We start from the raw sequence: 21816 nt of genomic DNA on the forward strand, positions 1-21816 counted from the left end.
GATTGGCTCATGGCACAAGGAGATCAATAAGACACTAAAAGAACATAAAGAAGAATTAGAAAGAATAAACCAAAAAAACAGCAGATATCATAGAGAGTAAAGATGCTATAGACCAAATAAAAAAATTTATCAGAGACACACAACGACAGATTTGAAGAGGCACAAGAAAGAACAAGTGAACTAGAGTACAGGACAATTGACTGTGAACACACAAAAGAACAAATGGCAAAAAAATATGGAAAAATTTTAACTGGATCTCAGGGAAATGAAGGACAAAATGAAGAACTCAAATATAAGAATTATTGGTGTCCCAGAAGAAGATAAGAGTAAAGACTAGGAAGATTATTGAGGAGATAATGGGGGGAAACTTCCCAAGCCTTATAAAAGAAACAAATATGAAAATCAAAGAAGCCCAACAAACCCCAAACAGAATAAAACTAAATAGGCCTACTCTAAGACACATAATAATCAGTCTGGCAAAAGCTAAAGAAAAGCAGAAAATCCTGAAAGCTCAAAGAGAAAAGCCATCTACTACATACAAGGGAAACCACATAAACTGAGTCCAGACTACTCAAAAGCACCATGAAAGCAAGATGGCAGTGGTGTGATATGCTGAGGACCCTGAAAGAGAAAGACTTCCAGCCAAAAATTCTGTACCCAGCCAAACTGTCCTTGAAAAGTGAGGGGGAGAGGGCAGTGCAATGGTGGCTCAGTGGCAGAATTCTTGCCTGCCATGCTGGAGATCCAGGCTCGATTTCCAGTGCCTGTCCATGAAAAAAAAAAAAAAAAAAAGAAAGTGACAGGGAGATTAAAGTCTTCATACAAACAAATGCTGAGAGAATTTGTCAGCAAAAAATCAGCCCTACAACACATACTAAAGGGTGGTCTCTCGGCTGAAAAAAAAGAGTCAGGAGAGGGAAATCTGGAGTAAGGCATAGAATTAAAGAGTACCAGTAAGGGTAACTTAAAGAATAAAAAGAGAAAGAGGGAAAATAATACATATATATATATATATATATGTATGACAAACAAAATCCAAAGGATAAGATGATAAATTCAAAAAATGTCCTTTCATTAATAACTTTGAATGTTAATGGACTAAACCCACCAATTGGCAGAATGAATTAAGAAACATGATCTATCTATATGCTGCTTACAAGAAACTCATCTTAGACCCAATGAGGCAAATGATGAAAGTGGAAGGACAGAAAAAATGTTCCACGGAAGTTGCAACCAAAAGAAAGCAGGAGTAGCGATACTAAAATCAGACAAAATAGACTTTAAATGTAAAGACATCATTAGAGACAAAGAAGGATACTATATATTAATAAAAGGGAAAATTCACCAAGAAGAAGGAACAATCATAAATGTTTATACTCCCAATTAAGAAACTCCAAAGTACTTGAGGCAAACATTGGTAAAACTGAAGGGAGTGATGTTTCAATAATAATACTGGGAGACTTCAATACACCACTCTCCTCTGTAGATAGAACAACCAGGCAGAGGATCAACAATGGAACAGAGAACTTAAACAATTTGATAAATGAATTAGGCCTAACAGACATATATAGGTCATTACATGCCAAAACATCAGGATATAATTCTTCTCTAATGCTCATGGAACGTTCTCCAGGATAGGGGCACAAAACACATAGTTATAAATTTAAAAAGACTGAAATTATTCAAAGCACTTTTTCTGACCAAAGTGGAATGAAGCTGGAACTCAATAACCACCTAAGAACTAGAACTTTCAAAAATACATGAAGATTAAATAACACACTCTTAAATAACCAGTGGGTTAAAGAAGAAATTGCTAGAGAAATCAGTTCACTATCTGGAGACAAATGAATACAGAGCATGACATATCAGAACTTATGGGATACAGCAAAGGCAGTGCTGAGACGGAAATTAATTGCCCTAAATGCCAATATTAAGAAAGAAGAAAGAGCAAAAATTAACTTAACTGCTCACCTGGAGGAACTAGAGAAAGAATAGCAAACTAACTCCAAAACAAACACAAGAAGACTAATAATAATGATTAAAGCTGAATTAAATGAGTTGGGGAACAAAAGAATAATAGAAACAATAAAACCAAAAGTTGTTTCTTTCAGAAAAATCAATAAAATCAATGGACTCTTAGCTAGGCTAACAAATAAACAAAATCAGAGATAAGAGATTTATTTCTTCATTACCATAGACCCTGAAGAAATTTTTTTAAAAATCATAAGAGGATACTATGAACAGCTACATGCCAACAAACTAGACAACTTTGATTGAACTGGACAAATTTCTAGGAACACATGAAAAATATACTGACTTGCGAAGAAATAGAAGATCTCAACAAACCAATCATAAGTAAAGAGATTCAATCAGTCATCAAAAATCTTTCTACAAAGAAAAGCCAGGGCCAGATGGCTTCACAAAGGAATTTTATCAAACATTGCAAAAAGAACTAACACCAATTCTGCCAAACTTTTAAAAAATATTGAGGAAAAAGGAACACTACCTACTCATTTTATGAAGTTAATACCACTCTATTACCAAAATCAGGTAAAGATGCTGTAAGAAAGGAAAACTATACACCAATCTCCTTAATGAATATAGATGCAAAATTTCTCAACAAAACACTAGCAAATCCAATCCAATGACACAGGTGGGCTATGGTGGCTCAGCAGGCAGAATTCTCGCCTGCCATGCTGGAGATTCGGGTTCAAGTCCCGGTGCCTGCCCATGCAAAAAAGAAAAAAGTAAATCCAATGACGCCTTAAAAGAATTATATGCCACAACAAAGCGTGGTTTATATCAGAAATGCGAGGGTGGCTCAACACAAGAAAATCAATTTAATACACACGTTAACAAATCAAAAGGGAAAAATCACACGATCATCTCAATTGTTATTGAAAAAGCACTGGACAAAATTCAACATCCATTTCTGATGAAAATACTTCAATAGGTAGGAACCAAAAGTAACTTCCTCAATATGATAAAGGCCATATATCAAAACCTATAGCTAGCATCATACTCAATGGTGAGAGACTGAAAGCCTTCCCCCTAAGATTGATAATGAGACAAGGATGCCATCTGTCACCACTATTAATCAACATTGTACTAGAAATTCTAGTTGGAGCAATCACACAAGAAAAAGAAATAAAAAGCATCCAAATTGGAAAGGAAGAAGTAAAACTTTCATTATTTGCAGATGACCTGATACTACATTTGAAAAATCCTGAGAACTCTATGAAAAGCTTCCTGAGCAAATAAACAAATTCAGCAAGGTGGCGGGATCATAAGATTAATGTGCAAAAATTAGCAATGTTTCTAAACAGAAGCAATGACATAATCGAGGAATCAATTAAAGAAAAAATGCCATTCAAAATAGCAACTAAAAGAATCAAGGACCTAAGAATAAACTTAACTAGGGATGTAAGGGACCTGTACACTGGAAACTACATAGTATTGCCAGAAGAAACCAAAGATCATTAAATAGGCAGAAAGACATTCCCTGCTCATGGATTGGAAGGTTAAATATAGTTGTCCTACCCAAATTGATCTAAAGATTCAACTCAATACCAATCAAAATTCCAACAAACTCCTTTGAAGACTTGGAAAAGTTAGTTACCAAATTCATTTGGAAGAGAAAAAGATCTTGAATACTAAAAATATCCTTAAAAAAAAAAAAAGGAACAAAGTGAGAAGATTAAAATTCCTGATTTCAAACTTTATGATAAAGCCACAGTGTTCAAAACAGCATGCTACTGGCACAAAGATAGAAGTATTGACCAAATGAATCTAATCAAGAGTATGGAAATAAACCACCAAATCTATGGTCAACTGGTCTTTGACAAGGCCCCCAAATCCACTGAGGGACAAAACAGTCTTTTTAATAAAAAATGGGAAGGGGAGAACTAGATATCAATAGACAAAAGTCTTTTTAATAAAAAATGGGCAAGGGAGAATTGGATATCAATAGACAAAAGAATGAAAGAGGACATTTACCTTACACCCTATACAAAAAATAATTCAAAGTGGGTCAAAGACCTAAATATAGAAACCAGTGCCATAAAACTCCTACAAGAAAATATAGGGAAATATCTTCAAGGCCTAGTAATAGGAGATAGCTTCCTAAACTATACACCCCAGAACAAGTAACAAAAGAAAAAAATAGATTAATGGGAACTCCTCAAAATCATCTGCTTTTGTGTCTCAAAAGCAGTTGCTTCAAAAGGTGCAGAGGCAGCCAACTCAATGGGAGAAAATACTTGGAAATCATATATCAGAGGAAGGTTGATATCCTCTATACATAAAAAAATTATACAACGCAACAATTAAAGAATAAACGAAGCAACTAAGAAATGGGCTAAAGATATGAATAGGTATTTTTTTGAAGAGCAAATACAGATGGCTAAAAAGCACATGAAGAGATGTTCATTTTCATTAGCTACAAGGGAAATGCAGATCAAAACCACAATGAGATACCATCTCACACCAATAAGAATGGCTGCCCCAAACAAACAGGAAACTAGAAACGTTGGAGAGATGTGGAGAAATTGGAACATTTATGCACTACTGGTGGGAATGTATAATGGTACAGTCAGTCTATTAGAAAACTAAATCTCGAGTTGCCCTATGACCTGGCAATACCACTACTCAGTATATACCCAGAAGAGCTGAAAGCAGTGACACAAACAGACATTTACACACCAATGTTCATAGCAGCATTATTCACAATCACCAAAAGATGGAAACAATCCAAGTTCCCATCAACAGATGAGTGGATTAACAAAATGCAGTATATACCTACGATGGAACAGTATGCAGCAGTAAGACAAAATTTGCCCTGAATCACATGACAAGATGTCATGTGACACCTTGAGCACATGATGCTGAGTGAAATAAGCCAGACACAAAAGGATAGATAATGTTTGATTTCACTTTTATGACCATGGTAAAGGCTTATAATACAGAATACAGGGGACCTACAGATACATGGAAGCTAGAGATGGGTAAGGTTAGCTAAAGAGGTTGAACTGGGCCACGGTGGCTCAGCAGGTAAGAATGCTTGACTGCCAAGCCCGAGGACCCGGGTTCGATTCCTGGTGCCTGCCCATGTTAAAAAAAAAAAAAAAAAATTTAAAGAGGTTGAACTTAAATGTAAGGGAGTGGATAGAAGTTAAGGCAGTTCATTAGTGGGTCTCTTAGTAATATTGCCACAATGAAGGTCAGCATGATTGAAAGGGGTTGTATAAAGCCATGTATCCTACCAATTAACACAATAGATATAAGTAAGTTCTTTCATGCACTACATCAAAGGTATGAATCTTGTACAAAGAGTTTATAATATCAGCGTATAGAAGGGAAACAACAAAAAAAGACAAAGAACCCAATTTAAAAATAGGTGAAGGACTTTGTGTTAGTTAGATTCAGTTGTCAACTTGGCCAGGTGAGCATACCTAGTTCTGTTCCTGCGGACACAAGCCAATGGTACCTGAACCTCATCTGTTGCTAATTACATCTGCAGTCGGCTAGGAGGCGTGTCTGCTGCAATGAGTGACTCTGACTTAATTGGCTGGTGCTTAAATGAGAGAGCGCAATGTAGCAAAGCTAAGCAGCTCGGCATTTCTCATCTCAGCACTTGCAGCTCAGCCCAGGCCTTTGGAGATGCAGGAAGAAGTCACCCCCGGGGAAAACTGTTGGAACCCAGGGGCCTGGAAAGAAGACCAGCAGAGACCATCCTGTGCTTTCCACATGAGAAAGAACCTCAGTGGAAAGTTAGCTGCCTTTCCTCTGAAGAACCAACAAAATAAATCCCCTTTTATTAAAAGCCAATCCGTCTCTGGTGTGTTGCATTCTGGCAGCTACCAAACCAAAACAGACTTTTTCCAAAGAACATACAGAAACAATCAATAAGCACATGGAAAGATGTTAACATTATCAGCCATTAAGGTAATGCAAATCAAAACTACAATGAGACACTACTTCACATCTACCAGAAGGGCTATTATTAAAATAATAATACCAAATGTTAACTAGGATATGGAGAAACTAGAACCCTCATGCATTGTTGGTAGGAATGTAAAAATGGATCATAACCATGGAAAAAGTTTGATGATTCCTCAAAAAGTTAAACACAAAATTACCAAATGACCCAGCAATTTCACTCTAGATATATACCAAAAGAACTGATAGCAGGGACTAAAAATGAATACTTGAACACCATGGTTCACAGCGAAAAGGTAGAAACAACTCAAGTGTCAACAAATGAATAAACAAAATGTAGTATACATACACAATGGATACCATTCAGCCTTAAAAAGGGATGATGTTCTGAAACATGCTACAATGTGGATGAACCCTGAAAACATTATACCAAGTGAAATAAGCAAGATACAAAAAGACAAAAATTGAATAGACACCTCTCAGAGGAGGAAATACAAATGGCCAAAAGACACATGAAGAGATGCTCAATGTCCCTGGCCATTAGAGAAATGCAAATCAAAACCACAATGAGATATCATCTCACACCCACCAGAACGGCCATTATCAACAAAACAGAAAATGACAAGTGCTGGAGAGGATGCGGTGAAAGAGGCACACTTATCCACTGTTGGTGGGAATGTCAAATGGTGCAACCACTGTGGAAAGCAGTTTGGCGGTTCCTCAAAAAGCTGAATATAGAATTGCCATACGACCCAGCAATACCATTGCTGGGAATCTACTCAAAGGAATTAAGGGCAAAAACTCAAACAGACATTTGCACACCAATGTTTATAGCAGCGTTATTTACAATTGCAAAGAGATGGAAACAGCCAAAATGTCCATCAACAGACGAGTGGCTAAACAAACTGTGGTATATACATACGATGGAATATTATGCAGCTTTAAGGCAGGATAAACTTATGAAGCATGTAATAACATGGATGGACCTAGAGAACATTATGCTGAGTGAGTCTAGCCAAAAACTAAAAGACAAATACTGTATGGTCCCAATGATGTGAATCAACACTCGAGAATAAACTTGGAATATGTCATTGGTAACAGAGTTCAGCAGGAGTTAGAAACAGGGTAAGATAATGGGTAACTGGAGCTGATGGAATACAGACTGTGCAATAGGACTAGATACAAAAACTCAAAAATGGACAGCACAATAATACCTAATTGTAAAGTAATCATGTTAAAATACTGAACGAAGCTGCATCCGAGCGATAGGTTCTTGTTCTGTTTTGTTTGTTTTGTTCTTATTATTATTACTTTTTTTTCTCTATATTAACATTCTATATTTTTTTCTGTTATACTGCTAGTTCTTCTAAACCGATGCAAATGTACTAAGAAACGATGATCATGCATCTATGTGATGATGTTAAGAATTACTGATTGCATATGTAGAATGGTATGATGTCTAAAAAAAAAAAAAAAAAAAAATGGTCAGCACAATACTGCCTAACTGTAATGTAATTATGTTGGAACGCTGAATGAAGCTGCATCTGATCTATAGTTTTTTTTTTTTTCTTTCTCTTATATATTTTTGTACTTTTTATTTTTATTTGTGTTTTCTCTGTGTTATCACTTTATTTCTTTTTCTGTTGTCGTGCTATTCCTTTCTCTAAATCGATGCATATGTACTGAGAAATGATGACCATACACCTATGTGATGATATTAAGAATTACTGATTGCATATGTAGAATGGATTGATTTCTAATGTTGTGTTAGTTAATTTTTTTTAATTAATAAAAAAAAGACAAAAATTGTCTGGTTCCACTCACTAAGCAAATTCATAGCTACAGAAAGTAGGTAAGAGGTTAGCAGAGGCTGGCACAAGGGGGAAATGAGGAATCATTGCTTAGTGAGTAGAGTTTCTGTTTGGGGTGATGAAAAGTTTTGGTAACGAATGGTGATGAAACATTTTAGATATAATTAATGCCACTGAATTGCACAATTAAAAATGGTAAATTTTGTTATATATATGTTACCACAATAAAAAAACAACAAAAATTAGGTGCCATTTATCTGGTTGAGATTGAGATGCCTATTGCTGGTCTGCATTACAAGTTATGATACAGAAAAAATATTATACAAAAAAATATTTATACTAAAACATAAGAGCTACACTTAGTGTAAGATGCTCAAAATGTGAGAATAATCAGGCTACAGACTATCAGACAGAACGGTAGATTCATGTACCAAGCCTGGAGCATAAGTTCATTGGGTGAATGATGGTTATTTAAACTGCTTTTTCTCCCCACCCACAACTTTTTTTTCCAACAGGAATAACTGAAATTCCCTAAGTTAAAATCACATATGATGAGACTTCATTGTATGTAAATCCTTTTCCCTAAATAAACTGTTCACTCCTTGAGCATGTGGGTCACATATCTTACTTCTGCATACCTTGAACTGTTTCTGTCATTTCTAGTTATTAGGAAATAGATGCTTGCTTTATTTCTGTTCTCAATTTAATGATTAATTTACATTAACTAATAACCTCTCTAATAAGTAATTGTTTGCAGGTAACAACGATACTAAGCATGAGAAATACATAAATGACTTTTAGCTATTCCCTCAGGTGACCACAGGATTATTTTTAGCTTATTTATGAAGTGCTAAGATTACAAATAGAGAAACAAACATGAATTTTTATACAGGTACATGTAATTAATTAAGTTGCTGCCTGCTAGACTTCAGCTGTAAAATAATAAATCCTACTTGTACAGAATAAAATATTTGTATTAAGTTGCAAAAACTGTCTTATTCCACAAAAGGTGTCTTTTATATTAAAATGAAAATGGTCAAATTCAAGGTATTATATCACAGAGTATTTCCTTCAAGAAAACTGTGTAAAAGTTTTCACAGTCTATTCAGATTTTTTCCCCATCTCCTGCATATGCCTTGATGCTACCCTTCCATTGCTTATATAGTACAAAAACATTTATGTGTTCTTTAAATCATTTCTTCTCTTTTTTAAGTTTTGGAAACTACACCTGTGAACAGGATTTCTAGAGGAGGAAGGAGAGAAAAGAGGGCTATTATCATAATGGCCAAAATATTACATATTATCTTCCTGGACCAACTGATTACTCTTTATATCACTCCTCTAAACCTTCAACTTTATTCATCAAATCACTCCAAAATTATTATAGATAAGAATTATTTCCTTAAAAACTGCTGAAAATATTAATGACAATGCAAAGGAACTTAATGCTAATATTCAGAATACTAGGGGGAAAATCTCTATAATTTCCAAGATGCTTTAATTACATAACAACACTGCTCAGCATAAGGAAGTGCAGAATTAATGTTTTAACAACCAGGTCATCATGTAAACCAGAAAAGATAGCAAGTATAGTTTCTTTCCGAATTCAGACACTAGGCAAACTTGTATTTCCACTTATTTCTCCCTTTGACCTCAAACATATACTCATACAAGATTAAGTTTTCTTCTTGCAAATAAATGTTCATACAATTATCTCAAATAAAATGAAACAAATTTCATTTAAATATGTTAGTGCAGCAATAAATTAGGAAGAACTACAGCTGCTAGCTCCAAGTTTCTGTGCTCACTGAAAATTATTGTCCTTGGCCAAAACATTATATAAAAGACCTTTTTGTACATTTGTTTCAAATTTTTAAAAATATTTCACTTACTATATTCTATTGTTAATAAAATGTTTATTTTTAGTGGAGTTTAGTACTGGTGTTATTAAGCAGGGATTCTGCTTCTCTCCAAGCCAACTCTGCAGGTGAATACAGGCCTTCCCCGCTACATGTGACATGACTCCCAGGGATATAAATTTCCCTAGAAATGTCCGACATGACTCCTGTGGATGAGCCTGGCCCTGGCATCACAGGATTGAGAAAGACTTCTTGAGCAAAAGGGGTAAGAGAAATGAAGTTTCAGTGGCTAAGAGATGTCAAACAGAGAGGAGAGGTTATTCTGGAGGTTATCCTTATGCCGCATAGAGACGTTTCTTTTTAGTTTTGGGTGTACTGGAGTAGCTAGAGGGATATACTTGCAACTGCTGAACTGTAATCCAATAGCTTTGAAACTTGAAGATGACTGTATAACTATATAGCTTTTAAGGTGTGACTGTGTGATTGTGGAAACCTTGTGACAGATACTCCCTTTATCCATTGTATGGACATATAAGTAATAGGATAGATAAACCTATTATTGTCAGTCCAGTCCATCTGGCTGTCTTTTCCATTCATTCAAAGGAACTAAGGAACTAAAAGTGTTTTTCTGGGTAGGAGCCATGAGTCCCCTTTGAACACAAAACAGAGGGAAAGGACAAGAAGGGACGTCTCCTCTACTCTCTGCTCAATCTTCTTAGGATGTATGATTAGGAATCAGGTTTCAAGAAAAGAATATTTACAAAAACACAGAAAAAGAACCAGGGAGAAGGGAGGGAATAGATCTAGTCAATCTCACACAAAACAAGATTTGAATGACTGACCAGAAGGGGCAGTTTTGTTGGTTTTAACCCGGCCTCCACAAACAAGTCTACCCTTGGAACAGATGATTTGAAACTGATTAATCACCTTCTCCAAAGGAAGCCAGCAGTTAATTTTAAGCAAAGGAGAAAGGGAATGTCTCTGATATTTTCTCTACCTATGGGGGGAAAACCAGTAGGGATGGCATGACCTTAAAAAGGTTGTAAAACCACTGCAGATATTCAATGGATCTAGTTTTTTTCAATAAGGGACGTATGCTGTTGTTCTTTTGCTGGATTCTTTCTTCTTGATCACTGAATATTCCAAGTTGACTCATTCCTCTTGGTCTAATTGGATGCGACCTAAAGCAAAAGCCTCTTCTAATTATTGCAACCACAAGTCATTTTTCTCCTAGAATGAGCTTTTTACAAACATATTCATAGCTCTCCAAGGACATGCTTGAAACAGCATTCAATATAAACTTATGAATGAAAGGAGCAGCTCCCTTTTCTCTGTTATTAATACTAGGACAATAAAAATGTATTAAAAACATGTAATTCTCCTGGTGTTGTACTTTTTTAATCAATTTATTTTTTAAGCAATCACTAAATTTTCTACTGTTTTGCTGGGTTACTAATATTTACAAAATTGAATTCATTCTTCTTTTTCATTAATATATTTACCTGTTTAAGCAATATAATTTTCTACTGTAATGAGAAACAACAAAAAAAATGGTAAACAAAATCCCAAACCCTCATTTTTGCCAAAACTTAAGAACTCTTTCCATTTGACCTTTCAAGTAGTTGGGGAGGTAGGGAAATCAATGTGATCTTGATTTTATTTTCTCTGCTTATGCGGTGATGAAATGCTAAAGAGCAAGGAAATAACTGAAAAGACAATGGGCAAAAGGGAGAGGAAAAAAGTACAGAATGTCTCACAGAATGACTAACGGAACCTCAAATAACAGCAAGTTGACTGCATGTATATATAGTTATGACCCTATGCAACTCAAAACTAAAACAATATATCATCTTTTAATAACCTTTGAATTTACTATTTAGGAAAAAATACAACCTACTATAAGCCAGATTAAATTTGGTTGCATATATTCTGTTATACTACCAATATATCCAGACATTTGTGAATCTAAGAAAGTGTAAAATGCACTCTCAGTACCGGTTCTCAGCCTTGAAGAGCTGAGAGCTACTTCATCATCCACTGAGGGGAAAAACTTATGCATGCACATGTGAACCCAAAACAGCATTTTTTTGTGGAAAAGCTCTGTATAATGGCATCAACGTAAACTGCTCAGGTATCTGCCTATTTTAACACACACAAATCAATGTATGGCTCCCTGTGTTTCCTACAAAGATAACTGAAATCACATTTAGCCTTTTCTCCTGCCATTCTTTATATTCAAAGCTTAGGATAGAGAGCTTTTCTCCTCTCTTCTTTTATTCACAAGTGGCAACCTGTAGTTAGACCAGCTTAATACATACCATTTAAATACCATAACAGTTTAGCTAAGCTTAACATTTCAGAAGTGACCCCAAAAGCAAGAGATTCTTCATTAGATTTCTCCCAAAAATTTAGGGTAACTTTACAGTTTCAGGGTGATTAACATTATTCTATTTCATAAGCTAGAAATCCTGACACTTTTCAACACATTAGAAGATACTGTTTTACATGCTATTTTGTTTTATTCCCTAAAATCATATATAACTATCAAAATATAATAAATAATATTTTTAATCAAAGATAATTCAGGTATTTATCTATGGGCAAAATCATAAAACATTTTCAAAAAATTACAACAGTCTAGAATCTAGATTTGGGGGGCGAAGATGAAATATATGACATATTATTGACCATTTACATTTGGTTCCTTCAAAGCTTCTTCATTTTATTTAGCATTTAGTTTAAACTAAATATTTAAAATTGAAGCTGTTCTATGTTGCAAGCACAGCTAAAATGAGGAGCTTCAGTAGCAGCAGATTCTAAATGTAGGTAGATCAATAATAATAATAATAATAATAATAATAATAATATATATATATATCCAATAAGCACAGGCTCCATGTGTGAATAGAATGGTTTATAATAGCTTGAAAATGACTATGTGCTTGCTGTAACCAGCTGTTCTTAAATTATGAATATGCAACCAATTCATGTTAAAGCCAAATCCTAGCACTATTTCTACAGAGAAATCCCAGTAGTTTTGCTTGTTCTACATGTTAGCTCTGTTAAGGATACAAATAGCAGTAAGCTTCTGAACAAATAGGACCAAACTATTGGCATTTCATGCAGTAGGTCCATTATCACAGCAGGAGATGTCAATCATTGGAACATTCCTATAACAGCTCAGGCAATATGACAATGATCTTGTAGGAGAAAAGAAAATCAAAATCTCTGCAGCATACTCAAAGTCCTTTTGACAACCTAATGCTTTCTTACTTCAGCCAATCAGATTGTCAGACCTCACCTGCTAGAAGATTTGCATCAAGCTTCAACCATTTAAAAACATCAATCATAAAAACAAAGACAGGACACTGAATTATACAGTATTAACCTCCAGGGTTTGCATACAAAGACCTTAGATTTATTTATGTCCCAGCAAGTTAAGAGCTTCAGCACACTGTTCTTTACACCAAACTGACTGCCAATTTGATGAACCTCTCTGCCCTCAGCAGGAGTGCACCATCTTTGATTAATGAGTGCATGCTTGTGGAAAAGTGTTAAGGAGAGAAAACAGACAATTATGTCTATACATAGTTGAAGTACAAATCCAATAGTTGTCCTCAAACTAAATGCTTCTTTTTCTTACACATATACAAATTCACATACAAAATCAGTAAAGGTTCTTACCTATATATTACCTTCATTATTATTCTATCTCTAATAATTGATTATATTCATTTGAATGAAAGGAATTTCAAAATCAAAGTACAAACCAAATATCATAAATGATAAAAAGTATTTCAAAAGCATTAACTTTATTTTTTAAAACAAATTGAAAACATCTTATCTTACATAGTTAAATATTAAATATGTGAAATAAAAAACTATATTTTTAGCTCATTGTTATAAAGCCTATAAATTTTTAAAACTCAATGTTTAAATTTTTTATTAATATCAGGAATATTAAATTCTTTATATCTCAAACTCCACTATAACTTGCTACAAATGAAAACCATTCAAATGGATTTGAAAACCATGTAAATTAATTTAATTTCCCTGCTTTTAGAAAAGATGTTGCCAAAATTTTATTACTCCACGTGTAATTGTAAGTGAACTTAATATATTACTACCTGTAATTTCAAAGTTAATATGGTCAACAGAAAAAGTTATGAATGAAGGTATGAACTTTTTTATAAATCTTGTTCAGAATTATATTCCTTTAAGAAAGCTACACCTACAAATTTCCATTTAAATTGTGGAATGATTATTTACACTATAATTAAAATTATATTATCTCTGAAATGGGATTAATCACTGAGATTCCATTAATAGTTTACATTTAATATCAACTAAATTTACCATAATTTGATTTATATGAATATCTGCCTTGACACAAATTTGTTATGAGTAAATATGTCTTAAAAATTGAATCACAGACTAAAGTAATGCTTGCTTGGTTTTTTAAAATAATTATACGGCTTTTATATAAAATGTGTTGAGAAAGCAAATTTATCTGCATATAAATCTTAGCTTTAGTCTCTGGGATATATAATCTATTTAAAAGGAAAGCATCTCTATAAACATGATCTCAGGAAATCTTAATTTGGAATCACTAAGAGGAATATTGTGTTTAACATTTGTTTATATCGTATGAAATGTCTAATGGGAATTAATCTAAGCAAATTATATACTCTCATCATTGATTTCACATTTTAAACATTTATTTTTTAAAAAGGCAAGCTTTTTCATTTTAAATGTTATCCTTTAGTGCTCTTTCAAGAACTGTTTAAATTTCTAATGTACTTTAATATTAAAAAACTTAAAAATAAATACTGGAACTATAAAAGATTTCTTCACTGAGAGCTAAACTATATTCTATCCTTAAATCCTATCATCCTGAAAACTTTCTTACACAAAGTTTTAAAAATGTTTTCTCTCTTAGGATTAGCTCTCTTCATTCTTTCTCTTTCCTCCCTCCTTTCCTTCTTCTCCCCCTAAATCACGCAAATAATCTGAAAAAGTAGAAAACACATAAGCACCAATGGGATGCTCTAACATTTCAGTAACAGTTTAGTAGTTAAAACCACCAATAAAAAGTTATTAGAGCAATAAAAAGATTTTCAATATTAAAATAATTAAATGACTACTTGTAACATATTTTAGATTATAGTCTGTGCTTTAATATTATTTTGGCCCTTTATCAAGGAAAATTAAATGCAAACTTCCAATTTTCTCAATAATTCTTTCTTTCTGCTTTTGGTTATTAAAATAATTCTACAACAAAAGTTTAAAGAAACAGTTAACAAAATGAGTCAATATTTATGAAATAAAGCACAGTATTTTTAAAACCTCATGGTATGAAATAAATTTTAAATAACAAAAAACCCCTTAAAATATCTAAATAGATAATTTAATTAATCCCTCAGAAAACCAAGTATATTAAAAAAAACACGAAACCTTGATGATTTAATTTCATTTAGGGATAAAAATTAACATATTACTTTATTAGTGCTAAGTCATATTTCTTCTTTTGGTAGTTTTAGCCAGGATACAACTCAGAAATGACAACTTAAAATCTCTTTGAGAAATATTTAAACCTAAAGTAATCAAGTTGCAACATACACTTTCACTAATTCAAGGAGATAAGACAGAAAACATGAACTTTCTTGCAACTGTGATATCCTACATCTTGTATAGTAACACAAAAGTAGCAACAAAGACATTAACAATTGCAGTTCAAGCTGAGAGTGACTGTTCTGTTTCAATTCAATGACACCACTAATGGCTTCTTAGCAGCTCCATGAAATCAACCAGCTGTCAAGTTGATGCATCAGAAGGAACAGTTATGCACTCCCATAAGAAAAAGCAACACATCAGGATGTTTGGCAAAACATCTGCTCCTCTACACTGCAGTTCTATAATAAATATGCAAACAAAGAAATGGGAGAAAGGGCAACAGAATTAAAATTCCAAGGTTTCCATTACAGTCTCATATGCATTTTAAATAAAAGACTTGTAAAAATAAAAACAAATTTCTGCCAAGTTGAATAAGTTATTTTAATTTTTTGAAAAAGCTAAATTTAATATTCAGATTCTTTTAGAAAGACAAAAACTACATTACAAACTTTACAATTTAAAATTGAGAGCAAACTATATTCATCACGTAAAATTGTCATTATCATGTTATGGACAAGATTCAAAAAGTGATGCTGGTCTAGCCTTGCTTCATTTAGTAAGTATTTAGTAAATACTAAATTCTAATAAATGTATTTCCAAGATGAACATTCTAAAAGTATTTTTTGTTAGTGTTTGAAGGAGTAAATGTTGCTATTAATGCAGCACCAGTTCAACATGAGAAAAGTAAAGACACCATTTTTCGTATTCTAAAATATGTACCTACTCCTATCACTCCACAATCATATGAATATAATATTAATTTCTCATAAATAACTTTTTAAAGCAAGACAATCTGATTTCCTAAAAAACCAAAAACATATTTGTCACTTCAAGCTTAAAATAATTTTACATTTAAGCACTCATTTCAACCATGTGTAAAATCTTACCTTTTTTCCTATCTGAAAAAATACAAGTGCTTTAATGCTGTCTAAATTATTATACAGCACCAACAATATGTATAATGTTTACAAGAGGTGTGAGACATCAAATGTACTTAACTACCATTTTCTTAAACTGCTTATCCTCTGTTGCTCGCCATTCATAATCTGCCAAATCTTCTAGTCCTTTGTTGCGTGTATAATTTAGAACCATCTGTTCTATGTGCTTTTAACTACTTAAACATTTTTCATCTACCTACAATTCACATAAATTGCAGACACTGAATCCAGTCTAGCTTTCTATACAGTACTTTACATAAAGCAAATTCTTAGATAAACAGCAAATAACAACCAAAGAAGACTGCTACAGATATAAAAACATATAGCACATACCACATAAGATTTTTGTGTTAGACAAACCCTTTTAATGCATTCAGAACTGTTTCTATTAGCTTTTTTGAGTTAATTGTAGTCAATGTTTTTCCCCAACCCAGAAGACAAAGAGAATGCAAATTAAATACAGACAGTTTCACGTCCTTGTTAGAAGAGATGTAAATATGCTCACTGGAAATAACTACAGGCAACAGAATTCCACTTTTCCATTCAATTTACAGTGCCTCTTATTTATATACTAGTCCGTGTATCATTAAGTTTGATCATGTGATCAGCAGAACTTTTTTGAGGTGTAAAAGTATTTTTGAGAAGCAAATTTAAAGAACACTGGTTTTTATTGTTTATATTTTCATAATGGCCGACAAAGAGCTTCTAGCAGAGGTTACAAAACATCTTTTCAAATTATTTCTGCCTTTTAAACACTAACTACATTTTCCCCAATCGTTTTGACTTAATATCTGCTGCTAAATTTTAAAAGTATTCAGTATCTCCAAATATTTTCAATAGTTAGCTATTTAAATAAACTTGGTTATACCTCTTCAAAGTGTAAAGTAATACGTAAAACTCAAAATATTTAATTGCAAAATGGGAGCCAGATAATCTAAAGTAGATATGAAAATTAACCAACCTGATAAAAGAAAAATCCACAGCAAAGAGTGAGGCAAATAATATAAGGAATAGACTGGTTAGAAAAAACATTTGAAGCCTTAAAGGAATAGAAAAAAGCTAGGTGAACACAAAATGCCACAAGGAAAGTTTATACCATTTTTTTGCACACAATTTCCCACCTGTTACCAAAACATAAAATGTAGACTGTAAGGATTCATTTTGAGAGCACAACAAATTAGTAACACAACTTGTCCTTAACATATAAGTTATACAGCCTTTTAAAATAGGAAAAATAATTAACCAAAAAAATACTTTTGGGAAAATTGCTCTGTAAAGTTTATATGACGTCACTGCCCCCCCCCCCCCCACATTCCCTAAACTTTGAGCCTTATGCAGACATACTTTTTGCCTTTCCAGAGATTCCTCCCTTCCTCAAAAATAAAAAAGAGAGACTTGGGAATAAAAAATGCCCAAGATGGCGAAACGCTTGTTGTTTAGAGGGCAAGGGAAAAAAAATGGAGGATATTGTAATATACACAAAGGGATAAATTTCAACTCGGCCAAGAACTGCAGCTGCTTCTCTCTTTAAAAGGAAGCAACACACAAAAGATAAATATAGAGGGAGAAAGAAAAGAAGAGAAAATTTCAAAGCAGCAAGGCCAGTTCTCACTCTTCAAAACACTTCCTTTTCCAACCCCCAATTCAGGGGTTCGTGGAACTACTTTAAGCCGCGAAAGAAAACGGAGGAAACGCCAAGATTAAAGAAGAGGAAAGCAAAAGAGTTGAGAACTAGAGGTTGTTCCCGGAGAACTGCTAGGAGATGAGAGACTGATTCACGGACGTTACTGTAGAAAAGGCAATGCTTCTCTAACGTTCTACGTGCTAAGAAAGATCTTCGCAGGTACCCAGGTCTTTTCCCGGTCCCACCTGGGCCCCACCTCTCCCCACTCCACCCCCATCTCAGCTCATTTTCTATAAACTCTGGAGCGCCAAGCTACACCCGGAGAGAGGCCCGAATTGGGGGGAGGGGAGGTGTTGGCAGGCGCAGCTAATCAGTTCGGGAGGCAAGAGGGGGCGGAGGCAAAAAAGGGCAGTAGGCGGACGGGGGGGTGGGGGGCTTATCTAGAAACTACCCCGGCGCCGAGGAGGGGGAGCCGCGGATATTCTGGGGGTAGGAATGGCAGTCGCAACAGTGCCGGAGGTTGTTTTTTAAGAAGCAGAGCTGTTGGCGGTGACCTGATCTAGTGATGCCGAAAAGGAGGAAGGAAAAGACGCGAAGCCAAGGAGGCCGAGAAGGGTGCCCGGCACAAAGGAGGCCGACTCGCGGCGGCAGCGCCAACCGGGGTCGGGGGAGGCGCGGCGGCCAGGCTGGGGAATATGGCCCGCGGTCCTACCACAGAAGTCCCGCACAGGCAGCCAGGAATAAAGTTTACGTTCTCCTGAGACCAGCAACCCCCCCTCCTCCACCCAGGACCGCACACCTCCACATCCTCCTCCCCCAAACTCCACTCGGGACCCTGAGAACCTCCTCAGCCTTCCAGCCTCACAACAAAGAGAGACACACCGACCGGCGGGGGTAAACAGCTACGGCAGGGCGGGCAGAACCAGCGCCGCGAGATGAACAACTCCGGAGTCTTCGTAGCTCGCTGGAGCGTAGTTTCTCCTATTCTGTTTCAATCGGCTGGTAAAAGACTTGGGATTTTCATCTTCACCCGCACCCCTGAGACCCGAGGATTTTAAACTCACCTTTACTTTCGAGCGGAGAGTTGCGGTAGATGGGGTTTGTGCCTTCCCCAGATGGTTGAAGGTTACGATTTTTGTTTTTGGAAACCCTACCACCTCCTTATTTCTATTATTTCTGCAAGAAAAGTATAGAGTTGGAGTGGAGGAGAGATCGGTGATCAGGAAAGCTTTTGACTCCCTCCTCCTCCGTCTTCCGCCTCTCTCGCTCTGATTAGTTCCTATCCAGCAGCAGATTGAAGCAGGAGATGATTCTTCTCAAGGTTTGTTCAGCGCTTCACTTCTAGGCGAAGGCTTCATGAACCAAGTGACGTCAACCAACAAGGCTTCTCTCTCTCCTCTCTCTCTTAACAATGAAAGTTGCTGTTAACAAGGGAAAAAAGAGAGAGAATTGTTTATACCATTTCAGTTCCAATAATAAATGACCTATCAGCTCCTAAAAGATCCAAGGGAGGGGTTTGCTTCTTCCTTCCAAGAATACTGTAGCTTTGAGTTTGTACTGTTCCTTGCCCCAGGAAAAAGTTAAGAAAGTTAAATGTTTTGCTTGGCATTTTAAAAAAGACGACAAAACATGATTGAAAACTATTAAAAAAAAACAAAAAACAAGAACCTTAAACTGGAAAATAGGGCACCTAGGTTAAACCATCTCCAAATAAACTTTCTGCCCGTAAACTCAGAATTTGGTTTAAGTCTACTATGCCAACTAAATTAATATGCCGAGAATTCGTCGATATTCGGCACTCAAAAAGCAGCACGCCAAGATGTTCCCGGAATAAAACGCTACTGCCCTTCCACGGTCAAACTGGCAATAATGTTTATGCATTGAATTAAAATTTAAATGAAGATCATTAAATTAGTAAATTGTTTTTAAGTTATATGTAAAAACTGTAAAATAATCTCGATAGTATTTTTTTTATTTCTGAGAGATTAAAAAAATACTGTGGGACTTGAACACTTACTTAAAAATCAAGCTAAGATTGGTAGCCCATTGCTCCAACTTTAAACCACACATACGCTATGCGATTTGTCTATCCCCAGAATCTCTTCCAACTTTGTTTTTTTAACCCTTCCACTTTTTTCCTCACTTCTCACTTCATGCAACCAAAGTTAACCCAACAGTAAACTATACCCTATTCCCTCCTCCTGCACCATTCCCACAAAATAGCTTGTAAAAATTAGTTTAAAAAAATCCATAACCTTATAACACTCTATCATCCAAGAAGATAGGTAGTTTTAAAAATAATTTCATTGAGGTACTTCTTCACTCAAACACATTAAATTCTCAAAGTTAATACAATTAAATATTACATGAATTAATTTTCACTATGACAAATGAAAAATGAAGCTAAAGAATAATTTGACGATATATGTAGATTTTATACATACTTATATGGATAAGTGTATCTTAAAAGATGCTATTGTTTTATGTTTCTTCTTCAGCCACTGGCTGTGATTTTAATTGTGCTGGAGGATCTTCATTAGTATTAACACATGGGGAGATTTCACAAAGCTGCTTCATTAGGGGGAAAAAAAAAGCCTGGCAGACTAGGTCCTTTTTGCATGCACTGAGAATGTCAGCCTACCTCGGTCATTTGTAACATAATAAGTGCAAGTACAATGATTGCAATGCAAGAGCACTGGGGGAAGGGCAGAAATACTGACTGTCTAATAGGGATATCTGAAAAGAAGGGTGCTCATTACATAGTAAAATATATGCTAAAAATTAGTGAAGATGATGTCTTAGGAGACTGATGCTAAATAAATTAATGTGCTGATATGTTTTTAATTATTATTTTTGTAATAGTTTACTTCATTCTCAGGATTCACATTGAGCAGTAAAGCTGTGCTAGCACTTATTGATTTTTTTTCCCTGCCACATTCCCGGAATACAGATTTTAATCATTTCACTACACCACACTCAGTAATTTCATTAAAAACTGGAACCTTCCATCCCCAGAAAAGCATTTAATTTCAATGACATACAATTTCTCTCTTAGCAGCAAACCATCTCTACAGTAAAAGCTGGCCTAAGGTTCAAATGCATAATTTAATCCTGAGTTTTCCATGCTCTGCATTACTTTGAAGCTATAATTTGAGTAACTACCTAATAACTGTAATAAGAACAATAATTTCCTTATAATATGTTATTAACTCATATTTAATTAACTCAGAGGCCAAGCTCTGTACATATTTAACTAGGTCAATAGGTCTCCAATCTTACAATTTACTAATAATGTATAAGAAGAAAAATGTAGAATAAAATATAAACATGAATGCTAGCTTTTAAGTGTTCCATACAGATAACACACAAAAAAGTTAACATAAAAGTTAACACTTTTCTCCATAAAAGTGGTCATTACTTAAATAAATAGCATTTTTAAGTACTTGTAAGTAAACAGTGGAACTCACTGATATTTATATAAATTAAGTATTTTAATGTTAATGTTTTAAACAATCCATTACTCATACTTTGCCTGGTGACACTATGAGCTGTTTCAGTTTTAATAAGATCTTTTAAAATATTTGTCTTGAAATAAAGTTGTCGTACATAATCTGAATAGTAAAAAATATTTACTTTCCTTAAATATTTAAAACAATATCTGACAAAGCATTGGTTCTAATACTATTCTAATACTGTTCTGAAATACTTTTGGGTTTGGAGATGGAACATTAGTTTTCCAAACAATGGGTATCATAGGGACATGCAATTTACGCTGCCTGATTTTTAAGAAAGAAACCTTTGAGAGAAAAATTTACAATAAAATTCATTAATTTAAATTGTGGAAATATGCCTAACAATGGGGAAAAAAAAAACCTTTAATCACTTTAAAGTGATTAAATACTATGTAATAAACTCATTTTAAAATTTCACATCATTACCCCTTAGTGATTTAGAACCATGGTTTAATTTTTTTT

At 34.5% G+C, this 21816-nt stretch overlaps 1 protein-coding gene across 19 annotated transcripts in view; it reads right to left on the reverse strand.

Annotated features, from left to right (window-relative positions):
* The window catches only part of BAZ2B (bromodomain adjacent to zinc finger domain 2B), a 496810-nt gene that overhangs the window by 356153 nt on the left and 118841 nt on the right, over positions 1–21816 (reverse strand). For 18 of the 19 annotated variants that reach the window (XM_077153953.1, XM_077153960.1, XM_077153959.1 and 15 more), the window contains one exon: positions 18907–19263. The exons of the other annotated variant lie outside the window; for it this stretch is intronic. The gene's annotated coding sequence lies outside the window, so the exon portion shown is untranslated. The remainder of the gene's footprint in view (positions 1–18906; positions 19264–21816) is intronic. 19 annotated transcript variants of the gene reach the window in all.

Source organism: Tamandua tetradactyla, chromosome 3 (genome assembly GCF_023851605.1).
Source record: "Tamandua tetradactyla isolate mTamTet1 chromosome 3, mTamTet1.pri, whole genome shotgun sequence".
In the NCBI taxonomy this organism is placed as follows: Eukaryota; Metazoa; Chordata; class Mammalia; order Pilosa; family Myrmecophagidae; genus Tamandua; species Tamandua tetradactyla.